This window comes from Hemiscyllium ocellatum, chromosome 19, assembly GCF_020745735.1.
Source record: "Hemiscyllium ocellatum isolate sHemOce1 chromosome 19, sHemOce1.pat.X.cur, whole genome shotgun sequence".
NCBI classification, from domain to species: domain Eukaryota; kingdom Metazoa; phylum Chordata; class Chondrichthyes; order Orectolobiformes; family Hemiscylliidae; genus Hemiscyllium; species Hemiscyllium ocellatum.
In genome coordinates, this window is record NC_083419.1 from 74581934 (window position 1) to 74595376 (window position 13443).

The window sequence follows — 13443 nt, forward strand, 5'->3', positions numbered from 1 at the left end:
CAGAACTCAGTTGCGCGTTTTGCTCAGTGACTCATGTTGCTTCTACAATCTTCGGTTAACAGCATATTTAGCAAGGTAACACGCCTTCCTGCAACGTTTGTCAGCGACAGATCAGCTGCTAAGATGACTGCTTCAGACAGCATGCTACATCCTACATTTGAAAATGGAAAAGGTGCAAATGTTTACAGGCTGAACACTCTCTCACTGTTTTGCCTGGCGCGTCAGAGGCTGGGAGCTGATCTTATGGAGGTTTTTCAATCATGAGGAGCATGAATTGGGTAAGTAGATAAGTTCCTTTCCTTCAGGTGGGGCAGTGCAGAACGAGAGGGTATAAATCTGGTGTGGAAGGGTGAGAATTCGAAAGGCAGTAAGGAGTAATGGCTTCACGCAGAGGATGGTGCGTGCCTGCAATAAATTGCAAGACGAGCTGGTGATGGTTGGTAGAATTCCCATACTTTTTAGGAAATTGGACGTGTGTTTGAATAGGAAGGGTTGAGAGAGACATGGGTCAAGTGCATGCAATCGCGGCAGGATCAGTTGAGGATATCTGTTCGGAATGGAAGAGTTCGAACGAAGACAGTGTTTTCAGTGCTGTCCATATCTAATGGCTCTATGACATTGCAGGTGAAATTATAAAAAAGATAAATAAAGTAACGAAGTAAAATTCTCTAAAGTTGTTAAATTCAAACAACTTCAGATAATTTTATTTCAATTATTTTATTTACCATTTTTATTTGTGTTTTTTTCACTGTTCTGTACCTCTTTTTTCTTGATTGTCTCTCTTTCTGTCGCTTCCCACTCTGTCAGTACATTTTTCCTCTCCTCTTCCCGCTTTGCTACGCTTCTCCCCTGTTTTCCATTTTGACTCTTCTTCACCCATCCCCCACGTATTTTGTGACATAGCACTGGCTTCAGCCTTGGTCATTCGCAGCTCCTAATCTCCCTTTAATTTCTCTGTGCACTGTCGTTATAACCTTTGCATCTGGAGTCTTGACTCACCTTCTCTGAGCCTGGTGTAAATAGCTCCCCTTTTTTAATCTTTAACTAAAGTTCAGTTAGACTCGAAACGTCAGCTCTTTTCTCTCCTTGCAGATGGTGCCAGACCTGCTGAGATTTTCCAGCATTTTCTATTTGGTTTCAGATTCCAGCATGTGGATGCCTTTCCATCTTGTAGTGGATGTCCTTCTTTTGGGCTTCTTCCTTCAATTGGTTGTAGGTATGGTGTGCGACTGGTGATTCAGCAGAACATGAGCCGATGGCCGCTGACGTGGAACCTTCGCCAGGCGGATCTCGTCGGGGGGCTGTTGGTCTCGGAGGCCAGTCAAAAAGGTCAGAAAATGAAACTTAATTAAGACCCTGTACAGCATCGTTAGGTTGTGTTATGCTCGGGTCTGCATGCGTGCTGGTGTTTGTACGTGTATTTGATCTATCACCTACTTGAGATTTACTTTCTCTGATATCAGCCTCATGTTATAAACACTCCAATTCACAGGTTCTATTTTTCCCATCCTTTTCTCCTCCTCTCTCTCTCCAACATCGACCTCAATATTTCCACCTGCCTTTTACTAAACTTCCCTCCTCAGGTAAACCACATTTCTGGATCCACAATTGTAACTGCTTTACAAACAGTTACGAGGACGTAATTATTTAGCATGTATTGCATTTTTGGTTGGCCCTTTCAAGTACTGTGCGGGCTGTCCTTTTGTTTGCTCTTGACGGAGCGTATTTTTAGAGTAACTGGAAAAGTGTTCAGCTCTCTCTCTCTCTCTCTCTCTCTCATGCGGTACCGTTATCTTTTCCCTTTGACTTGCTTTCTTACCTCCGGGGTCCCCTCTCGCATTGGACAAGCCCGCCTCAATCCCTTGGTTTTCGTAAACCAAGAAACCACGCATCCAGTACGCCTTTGGTGAGTCCAACTCAGCCAGTGGTCGCTCCAAGTCTAAAATCATCCTTAAATGTGCTGTCTCTGAAACACTCCAGAGACGGCTGTTCCCTTCCCTTGGGCTTTGCTCTAATGCCACGCGAGAGTTCACTGAACCCTGCCCCTGCTTTATTTATTCTCTTAGAATGAGTGTCTATGTAAGATTACTTATGTCACGACTGTTACCGCGATCCTATTCAATTCGAATGCCAGCGCTTGTGTGATCGACATATTCGGGGTCCTCTCACACAAAAGGGCCAATTCAGAGCTCGATGTGAAGAGAAACACCTTCATGGCGCTGGCGGCTATGCATCCTAGGAATCTTCAGAATCCCACTCAGTCGTCTGGTATCGGGACGAGCCCCCAAGTTTACTGTCGTGGAAATTAAAATGACTTGACTCAACTCTTAGCAAGTGCAAAGAAAGGAGCTCTATTTAAATTCAGCAGAATTGACCCCAGTACTTTCATCTCGATGCCTCAATGTCAGGGTTATCTGAGCATTGTTCAGATACTTGCCTTATACTGTTTCTTATCTCACACTCAAAGGCAACGACTGGGAAAAATGAAGTTGTTATTCTCTCAACCCCTGGTCTTGGACATGACAATTTTTCTGCTTTCACTGGGTCCGACTCTCGCAAGATCGAGCTAAATTTTTACAAAATTGAAACAACGACAAGCTGGCTGCAAACCTCACCAAAGTATTGTTTACAAAGCTCAGCACAGCATTAAATGTTCCAAAATCATTCTCTTTCAAATTCCACACTAAATGGATAACTTTCCATAATTTTCCATAACAGTAACTAAATGGATTCATGAGGGCACAGCGATAGATGTCATCTATATGAACTTCACACAGGCGTTCGACAAGTTTTCCCATGGGAGACTGATTAGCAAGGTTAGAACTCAACGAATACAGGGAGAACGAGCCATTTGAATATTGAACAGGCTGGACGGTAGAAGGAAGATTGTGTTGGCCGAGGATTGCTTTTCAGACTGGAGGCCTGTGACCAGTCGAGTGCCAAAAGGATCGGTGCTGGGTCCTCGACTTTTCGTCGTTTTTATAAATGATATGGATGTGAGCATATGAGGCATAATCAGTAAGCTTGCAAATGACATCAACATTGGAGGTGTCGTGGACAGCAAGGAATGTTACCACAGATTGCAACAGGATCTTTGTCAGATGGGCCAATCGGCTGAGAAGGGGATGGTGGAGATTAATTAAGGTGAATGCGAGGGTCTGCATTTTAGGAAAGCAAAACTCAACATGACTTTTCCACTTAACGGTCAGGACATAGGGAGTGGTGATGAACAAAGAGACCATGGACTGCACGTTCATTGCTCCTTGAAAGTCTAGTCGCTGGTAGATAGGATAGTGAACAATGCGTTTGGTATACTTTGCTTTATTGTTCAGAACATTGCATCCATTTTGCGACTGTCCCGGACATTGCTTCGTCCACTTTCGGAATATTGCGTGCAATTCTGGTTTCCTTCCGATCTAATTCATGCGGTGAAATTTGAAAGGGTCCAGAAAGGATTTACAAGGATGTTGCCACGGTTGAAGGATTTGAGCTACAGGGAGAGGCTGAGCTGACTGGGGCTATTTTGCCTCGAGCGTTGGAGGCTGAGGGGTGACCTTCTGGAGGTTTACAAATTTAACAGGATCATGGATAGGAAAAATAGCCAAAGTATTTTCCATGACGTGTGAGAGTCCAGAATTAGAGGGCATAAATTTAGTGTGAGAGATGAATGATATAAGAGAAATCTCAGTGGCATTTTTTTCACACAGAGGGTTGTGCGTGTATGGAATCAGCTGCCAGAAGAAGTGGTGGAGGATGGTAAAATTGCAACATGTAAAATGCACTTTGATGAGCATATGAATAGGAAGGGTTAGGAGGGTTATGGGCTGGCTGCTGGCAGGTGAACTAGATTGCTTTGGGATATCTGGACGGCCTGGGCGGCTTGGACTAAAGGGCTAGTTTCCTTGCTGGATATCTCTATGATTCTATGACTGGGTGACTAGTTCACCACAGATCACACCAGATGGCCGCCTTTCCAAAGTCCGCAATTTCCCCTCCTACCTGGTTGATGAAGCCCTCCCAAACATCTCGTCCATTTCCTTTACCTTCGCATTCGAAACACACCCCTCCAACCCTAAAAAATTGGCAGGGATTCCCTGGTTATCACCCTCCACCTCCAGCTACCTCTGCAGATTACGTACAACCTTGGTCATTTTTGCCACCTACAAACGGAACACAACGCCAGAGATATTGGCCGTTTCTTTTGCCTCCACAGGAATTGCAAAGCCTGCGCCCACACATCCTGCCAACCAGGGTCCATAGCCACAAAGCTGCCTTCCACATCATCAGACTTTTACCGCCATTTCCTTACATGTCAGTTACTGTATCCATTGCTCCAGATGCATTCTCATCTGCGGTTCGAAGACCGCATGCTGACTCGAAGAGCTCTTCAGGACTCCTGCACCAAACACCTCATGGCCAAAAACTTCAACTACCCTCCCACTCCACCGAGGACATGCCAGTCCTGGGCCTCCTACATCACCACTCCCTTACCACCTGACTTTTGAGAAAATACACCTAATTTTCAGCCTCGGGAACCACCAGGCCCATGACATCAATATGGATTTCACCAGTTTCCGCATATCCCCTCCCCCCACCTAATCCCAGTTTCAAACTTCCATCTCAGCACCGCGCTCATGGCTTGTCCTACCTGTCCATCCTGCTTCCCTCTGACTTATCACCAGTCCCCCCACTTCCATCTACCTTTTGCACTCTCAGCTGCGTTTCCCCCAGCCACGCGCCCCTGCCATTTAATCTTTCCACCCGCGAGTCTCAAACCCTCAACACTAATGAAGGGCTTTTGCTGAAACTTCGATTTTCCTACTTTTCGGAAGATGCCTGAACTGCTGTTCTTTTTGAGGAATACGCTCCTGACTAATCTCCAACATCTGCAATTCTCCCTTTTAACTACGTCATTTAAGGTGTATTTTGAGTGCCAGCTTCATTTTATTTGTGTATTTCACGCTCTGTCCGCCCATAAATCTCAGGCACGACATCTGACCTTGTTCTTGATTGCAGATGCTGCTTTTCATATACTGTTTTAATTGTGACATTTTTAATATGTAACTGTTATCTCGATTCTGTACCTTCATTCACAGTGTTATAACCGATCAACTGTGCATTAGCAGGAATTAGTTGCAGTTTCCCACATATCAAAAAAAATCTCCAAATTACTATTGATTCCGACAAGAATTCACTGTGCAAGAAAGAGAAAAGAACACCTTTAGTAACTTAAGATCAGTTGATGTTAAAAATCCCCATCTTCAACTGCTGCGGTCAGATCGACTCGACCGGTCCTTCTTCTGAGGAGTGCCGTGAGTTTATGAAATACTCAGACACAGATGCATGGGTTTCAAGGAACACATTAAACTTTGGTGTAAAATTTGCCACCCTTTTTATTCAGTTGTGTTTGAAATGTGAACAGTTCTTAATCATACCAATCTAAGTGTGTAGACAGTTCCTGATTATCCTCGCTGCATTCCTGCCCATTGTCCGTGAGAATTATCTGTCTTCTGATTGGTTAAAGATAGTTCCTTACGGGAGAATGTGTCACTTTATCGATGATGTCAAAATGCAGCGCCATTGCCTGGGACACATAAATCGTTTCATGTCCGGCTTTTCCTCAAAGAGTAACATGTATCTAGGACCCATTCCAGTGCAGGTTCACTGTGAAATCACACGTTCTTTATTTCATATATAACACATCATATCAGCACATTTACTGAAAGCTAAACATCGTGGTATGTCAGAAATTCCAGGTGCATTTATTAAAATGAATGTCAGTCACAACATCTGTCTCCGTCGTCATGCCCTGATTAGTCGTGACGAGATTATCAAATGTAGCTTCCTAAAACATAATTTATTGGCAAACAATCGAAATATCTCCGAGGAGGCACATCGACGTGTTCAAATCATCTCACCTTTCTCGACTTTAATTGTAATCTGGGTTAATACTACGTTCAAAGGTTCTCCTAAAGTACATGAGAAACAAGTTCGTTCATTGTGATTGTCACTTTGAACAACTATTTCGTAACTTTATTTGTAAAACAGGAGGTTCCTTGGTAGATTTTAACTTGCATGGTTATTGGGATAGACCAACACCTGACACTTGCTCTAAAGACAGCCAATATGACCCAAGATTCCTCTGCTCCTCCACTCTGCCAGGAATCCTTTAACCCTGTGTTCTGCATTGAAAGTCGCACTTCCAATGTGAACGACTCCACACTTTTTCGGGTTTATCTCCATCTGCCACATATCAGACCAGTTCTGCAAACTCGCAATGTTTCATTGCAATCCACAACAGCCGAATACACTATCGACAACTCCACCAACCTCCATGTCATCGTCAAACTTACTACCTCACCTTTCCTCTTCCTCATCCAACGTATGCATAAACATCGCAAAGAGCAGAGCTCCCCTCACCGATCCCGAAGGAATTTCACTGGAAACCGACGTACACGATGCCCTATCCAATAATCTTCAGTGAACACTTGATGGTCACTGTTTGTGAGTAAATGTTTTTATCTAATTTATTAAGCCTGCCAAAGTACACGTTGACAGATGAAAATTAACTCAGTATGTCCTGCATTATTTTACCGCTTTGGAAAGTTAAGGAAATACTTCTATCCCTAAATTATCCTCCTATATTAAAAAAGGTAATCAAGGTGAAGGAAGAAACGGACGTGAATCAGTACACGGTATAGATTTCGTGAAGGGTTGAAGCATTTCATATCTGTTGCTTCTGTCTCTTTATGTATTCTCCACTCGCCAATACGTTTACTTATCATTGAATAAAATTAACAGCTATAGTCAGCGTTCTAAAACATTTATCATCTGCATGGCTGCCAAAATGTCACAGCAGATCGGATGATTGTTTGAGTCATTTCCAACACAAGGAATGAATGAATGGCTTCTCACCGGTGTGAACAAACAGGTGCCTCAGCAGCGTGGCCGCCTGAGAGTATCCTTTCCCACACATACAGCATATTTCCTACAGAGTGGTGCAAGTGTGGAATGAGCTGCCAGAGGGAGGGGTAGAGGCTGGTATAAGCACAAAGTTTATAATGCATCAGGATTGGTAAATAAGTAGGAAGGGGTGAGAGAGATATGGGCCAAATGCTGACAGATGAGATGAAAGTTATTCATGGTATATTGTCAGTGTGGACAAGTTGGACTGAAGGATCTGATTCTGTGCATTCAATTTCTATGAATCTTTCTCTCCCTCTGTCTCTCTCTCTCGGTCATGTCTTGCTGCGATCTTATCCCAGGTCAGACAGGAAGGTGGGATTAGGCCTGGGGTCAGTGGAATTTGGATTCCTCCAACTTCTTAGCATTTTTACACAATCATATCCCTAGGGGTGGGTAAACTGAAGTCTATTCCAGTACTGGCAGACTTCTAGTTTGTCCCATGCAGTGAAGGTGTGTGTGACAAAAACATGTATTGTGTGTAAGATGGAGAGTAGGAGGATGTATGTGAAAAACATGCAGAGGCTGTGTGAGACCATACAGAGAAGATGTATGTGATCAGACAGGCAGCGCATGTGTGACAAAAACAGGCAGGATGTCATCAAATATGAGAGAGGTTTTAGATTATTTATTTATGTTCGGACTTGCCATTGAATGTTTTGGTAAACAGTTTGGACATTTAGCTGCCATTTTATTTGTTTCTGGAAATATTAGCACGAAATAAATTAAATACAATCCCTCAGCACTGACCCTCCGACAGCACCCACTCTCCCAACACTGAACGGGCGACGATGGCACTTACTCAGCACTGAACCTGTGACACTACCCTCTCGCTCAGTACTAACACTCCATCAGTGTCTGCTTCCCCAACACTAACCCACTGACTGTGCCCACTACCTCAGAATTGATCCTATTACAGTGACCGATCCTTCAGCACTAACCACCTGAGAGTTTCTGCATCCTCAGTCCTGATGCTCTGACAGCGTCAGCTCCCTCAGCACCGAACCTCCAAAAGCGCCTGCCCTTTCAGCACTAACCTTTTGCACTGGAAAGAGAAAGCGCCGTTCTGTCAGTTCTGGCCCTCTGACAATGCAAACTTTCTTGGCTCCCTCATTAGTTCCTGGTTCTGGTGTACTATTTTACTCACTTGCATAGTGTTCAGAAGTTTCGAAGCAGCCAAAGATATCATCTGTGAATTGCTCAGCCAAATGATAATAGCAGTCTCCTGCGAGTGAGGGAAACAGAGGGAGGTGAGCAGTAAAAGTATTTGTCACTCTAAACTTTGATGAATTCCTGCCTCATCCTCAACACATGTTGCGGCCAGACAGCCTCTTATTAACAGTCGCAGGCCACATTGGATTTGTTCCTGGGTTTGGATTGGCCCGGTGTTAGATGTGAAGGTAGTTGAGCAATTTGGTGATCATGAACACAGTTTGGTATGTATACGTAAGCAAAAGAATGGGATAGTTATGTACTCCAGGGAGAGAGTAAATCTGAGGGAAAGGCAATTAGAATGAAATTTGGCAAGATTTAGTTTGCACTAGATGTGGAATGAAACGGATGGAATGAGGACAATTGAAATGTGGAGCTTATTCAAGTAACTGATATTGTATGTACTTGATGAGTATGCACCTGTCAGTTATGAAGGAAGTTGTCGAGCGAAGCGGCCGTGGCTTACTAAGAAACTTGAAGCTCATGTCGAGAGAAAGTAGGTGGCTTATTTTAGCATTTGACGTGAAGGCTCAGTTAGGGCGATTGAGAGTTACAAGTTATTTAGGAACGACCTGTACAGAGAGTCCATAAGAGGCAGGAGAGGACACATGAATTGTGTGTGGGGTCACAGGAGGTAGGAAGCCGCCAAACGAATATTTTTCGTTAGTATTCATAGTGGTTTAAGACAATATTGTCGAGGAGAACCTGAGATACAGGTTAATAGCCTGGGTGGAAATGAGATTTACAAGGAGGACTTCATAACAATTCTGGAAGGTTTGAAAATAAGTAAACCCCTGAGTCGGCTGGGATCTATCCAACGATTTCCTGGGAAGCCAGTGGGGAGATTGCAGGGCCTTTGCCTTTGATCTTTATTTCGATATTGTCTACAGGAATAACACTCGAAGATTGGAGGATAGCAAAAGTTGTTCCCTTGTTGAAGAAGCGGAATACAGATGACCCAAGTAATCAGAGCCCAGTGAGACTTACCTTTCTTGTAAGAAAAAAACAAATATGGAACTGAGTATGAGAGATTGCATATATAATCCATCAGCCAGCAATAATTTGATTTCAGAGGGTCAACATGGTTTCGTGAGTTTTTCGAGATGGTGACCAAGCATGTGGATGAGGGTAGCCATTTGATGTGGTGCACATGACGTCTGTAAAGCCTTTGATAAGCTTCCACATGTTAGGCTGTTGGAGAAAATGCAGAGGCATGGGATTGACGATGATTTCGCAGTTTGGATTAGAACCTGGCTTTGTGTGAGTAGGCAGTAAGTGGTGGCTAGTGAAAAATATTCATTCTGGAATCCGGTTACGAGTGATTTGGCACAAAGATCTGTTTTGGGATCACTGTTGTTTGCCATTTTCGTAAATGACTAAGACGCAGGCATAAGTGGATGGGTTAGTATGCTTGCAGATAACACTAAAGTTGGTGGAGTAGTGGACAGCGCAGAAAAATGTTGCAGGTTGCAGGGGTGCTTGGACAAACTGTAGAATTGGTCTTAGAGGTGGCAAATGAAGTTCAATGAAGCTAAATGGGAGGTGACTCACTTTTAGGAAAAATAACAGGAAGGCAGAATACTGAGTTAATGGAAGGATTCTTGGTAATGTGGATGTGCAGAGTGACCTTGGAGTCCATGTACATAGTTTCCAGCCAGGATGATTTTCCTTTGGATTCACGGATAGTGTCGAAACAGGCCTTGAGGCCCAACAAGGATACATCGACCCGCCGAAGCACGACCCATTTTCCTACACTTTCCCCTTTACCTCAACATCACATTTTTTTGGATTGTGAGGGCAAAACCGAGCATCTGGCAGAAACCCACACAGAGAACGTGCAAACTCCACATCGAGAGTCGCTATAAGCGGGAATTGAACGTGGGTCTGCAGTACTATAATACAGCAGGATGTACCACTGTGCTACTGCGAAAGAGTGCGTTGATACCGATTTCATTGGTACAGGAATGAGTTCCTGATCTACAATTTCATGCTGCAACTATACAAAACACTTGTGTGGCTCCACTTAGAATATTTTGAACTGCCTGGTCGCCCCATTCCAGGAAAGATGTGGAACCATTGGAAAATTGGAGATGAGATTTAACAAGATATTGCCTGTTCTGGAGGAAAAGTCTTATCAGGAAAATCTGAGAGACTTGGGTGTGTCCTCATTGGAAATAAGAAGTCTGAGAGCGGATTTGATAGAGAGAGTTACAAGTTTTTGCAAGGTTTTTTTTAACTCAGGTTGAGGTTCAGGGTGTAGGTCTGCTCCCTGAGCTGCAGGTTTGAATGAAACATGCAGCTCAGCGATCAAACCTACTCCCGAGAATTATAAGAGGATTAGATAGGGTAGACTGTGGAAGTCCTTTACGAAGGAAGATGATGTCAGCTTGTACGAGTGGTCATAACAACAAATTGAGGGTTTATAGGTTGCAGCCGGATGTCAGAGGCAGGTTCTTTGTTCAGAGAGTAGTAAGGGTGTGGAATGCCCGGCCTGTCAATGTCGTTAACTCAGCTAAATTGTGGAGATTAAACAATCCTTGGATAAACACATGGATGTTGATGGGATAATATAGGGGGATGAGCTTAGTTCACAGGTCGGTGCAACATCGAAAGCCAAAGGGCCTATGCAGCGCTGTATTGTTCTATTGTTCTATGTTCTAAAGCTAAATCTCCTCATCGGGGGCCTCCAACCCCATGGCATCAATTAGGATTTCACCAGTTTCCACATTTTCCCTCCCCCACCATCCCTCACTTCAAAACCTCCAGCTCAGCACCATCCTTATGACCTGTCCTATCTGTGCCATTTCCTTCCCAAACATGTGCATCACCATCCTCTCCAAACTATCAACTTTACACCCTTCTCCGTGCACCTATTGCTTGCCCACCCACCCAACCTGTTACTATCCATTTCCATATTCCGCTGCCCTCATCGCAAAATGTCCTTCCACCCATTGTGTATCGTCAGTAAAACTGGGCACATTTCACTCTGCCAATTCCACCAAGTCATTAAGGCAGATATAAATCATTGCATTCCTATGACTGATCATTCCACCATTTTACTAATTACATTTTTACAACTTGAAAAATTCGCAAGAATCCATATTATGTGTCTTCCATGAAATAAACAACGGACAATCCTGGCCTTGTTTTAACACAACACCGTGAACTTCTACCTTATGTAATGGCTTTTGATATGTTCTCTTATGGAATGACTACTAACATTTGATCAACTCTGCCTGTAATATGATCAAAGAACTCTGGCAAAGTTGTCAAGTGTTTTTCCTTTCAAGAAATAATGTTGACTCAGTTTGACTCCAATCATCTTTTCTCAACGTCCTGCAATTTCTTTCTTCACAATTGTCTCTCGCAGTTTCCAAATGTCAGATACAATATTGGAACAGATGGAAGCCATTCGTCCAATCAGGTCAGCTCCACCTTTTAATGAAGTCATGTCTGATTTGCTTAATTGTTAACTGCACTTTTCCGTCTTATCCCCATTCTTTTTGATTCCCAAAGTGACTAATTGGGAGGCCGTCTCAGCCTTGATTATACTCAGCCTTGACAGCCCTTCATTGGAAAGAATTCTGCAGATTTGCTACTCTCTAAAAGACGGAATGTCCTCCTCATCTGTGTCTTAAATGATTAACGGTTCCCCTAAGATTAGGCTCTATATACTCTTCGAAAATTTCGTTTTTCGTTTTTCATTAAATATATTTCGTCCCAGTCCTCTGGACACTGACCCTGATTGTTGATTTCCTCCAGACATCAACCCACCCATCCGCACTGCGCCCTCCCCCATCATTATAAATAGACCATAAAAGTCTCCAGTTAACCTTCTTTGTTCCATAGAGAAGAATCCCAACTTCAGTAATTTCTCGACAAAAGGGGTTTGTTCTTCGCTGGACATAATGCAAGGTGGAGGATGGTGAAGATATTTTGGGAAAATATCGCCAGTTGTTAAGTTAAAGAAAACAAGGAAAAATAACATTAAACGCGTGTCTCCAGCTTTGGAAAACTTTATAATCTCTTTGGGACGCGAAATTAGAGGTGAATGAAGGGTGGATTGCTCCACTTAACACAGCCAGCCTTCAAGTGGCCGCGACGTTGACTCTGTTGTTCTCTGGACATGAACTGATCTGAGATATTGAAAGGAATTTCCTTCCTCCACGTCAGGATTTCAAACCTCGCCACAGCTCCAAGACCACGAGAAGACTCAGGTACAAACAAGTTAAGGAAAAACCTCGAAAAGAGCAGGAATCCTTTTGGAGAAAAGTTGGTTGCTGTGACGTGGATGTGTTTGCAGCTGGTACAGGATTGTTGCCATTTCACTGCAGTGAATGTCCCAGGATTTACTGTTTTTGGATCGTGTAATGAGTAAGTTTACCCGTCTCTGTTGCGTAATTGGTCAACACATTCATCCATTAACCGAGCGGTTGGTGGTTTGGGACGTTCCAGGGTCGGATCTCTCACTGCTCATACTTCATCGGTTTTCTTTCCTGCACAGCTCCGGGATTTTAATGTGGTCAGGAAAATGTTCCCCAAACAGGAATCTTATCCAGAATCGCAAAGGAATTTCTGTATCGTTTTAATGGCTAATGCAAAGGACTGTGGATGTTGGGAATGTGAAAAAAAAATAGAAAATTCTGGGGAATGTCAACAGGTTTGTCAGTACTACTTGGAGAAAACGGAGTTCTGAAGAAGTTTTGAAACATTGAATCGCCTTTTGCCAGCCCAGATCCTGCTCGACCTGCTGAGTATTTGTCTGCATTTTCCGCCGTTGTTTAAGCTGAATATAGATCCCACCTATCGGGGTGGAACACCCAGACCCACTTTGTCCAGACATTTCATCGATTTGAAAGCTGTGGGTTTTGAATTCAAATAAACCAAACCATGATTCACTACTGCTAAGCTCCCCAGGGTCAGAGACCTGGAAATGAGAACTTGCCGCATCCATCTGTAGTTGTGGCCGAGTGGTTAAGGCGATGGACTTGAAATCCGTTGGGGCATTCCCACGCAGGTTCGAATCCTGTCAACTACGGAGAATTTGGATAGCGTTTTGCTTTTGGAGATTCAGATCACGGCGGGGAGAATCACTTCATCCAGGTCATGAATGGTGCAAATCTCCAGTTCACTCAAAGAACTGCACAGATGCACACTTGTTTTGCCAAATTTGTTTCGACTCGTTATGACACAGCATAAACCCTCCAGCTTACGATAAAACCAGTAACACAGAAACGATTTATGCTGTACAGGAATCTGCAACAATTC

At 43.6% G+C, this 13443-nt stretch overlaps 1 non-coding gene across 1 annotated transcript; it reads left to right on the top strand.

The window, feature by feature from the left end:
* The first annotated feature begins 13131 nt into the window (after positions 1-13131).
* Positions 13132-13213, top strand: trnas-uga (transfer RNA serine (anticodon UGA)). The gene has a single exon. It is a non-coding gene; the product is annotated as a tRNA-Ser (tRNA).
* Positions 13214-13443: the final 230 nt, after the last annotated feature.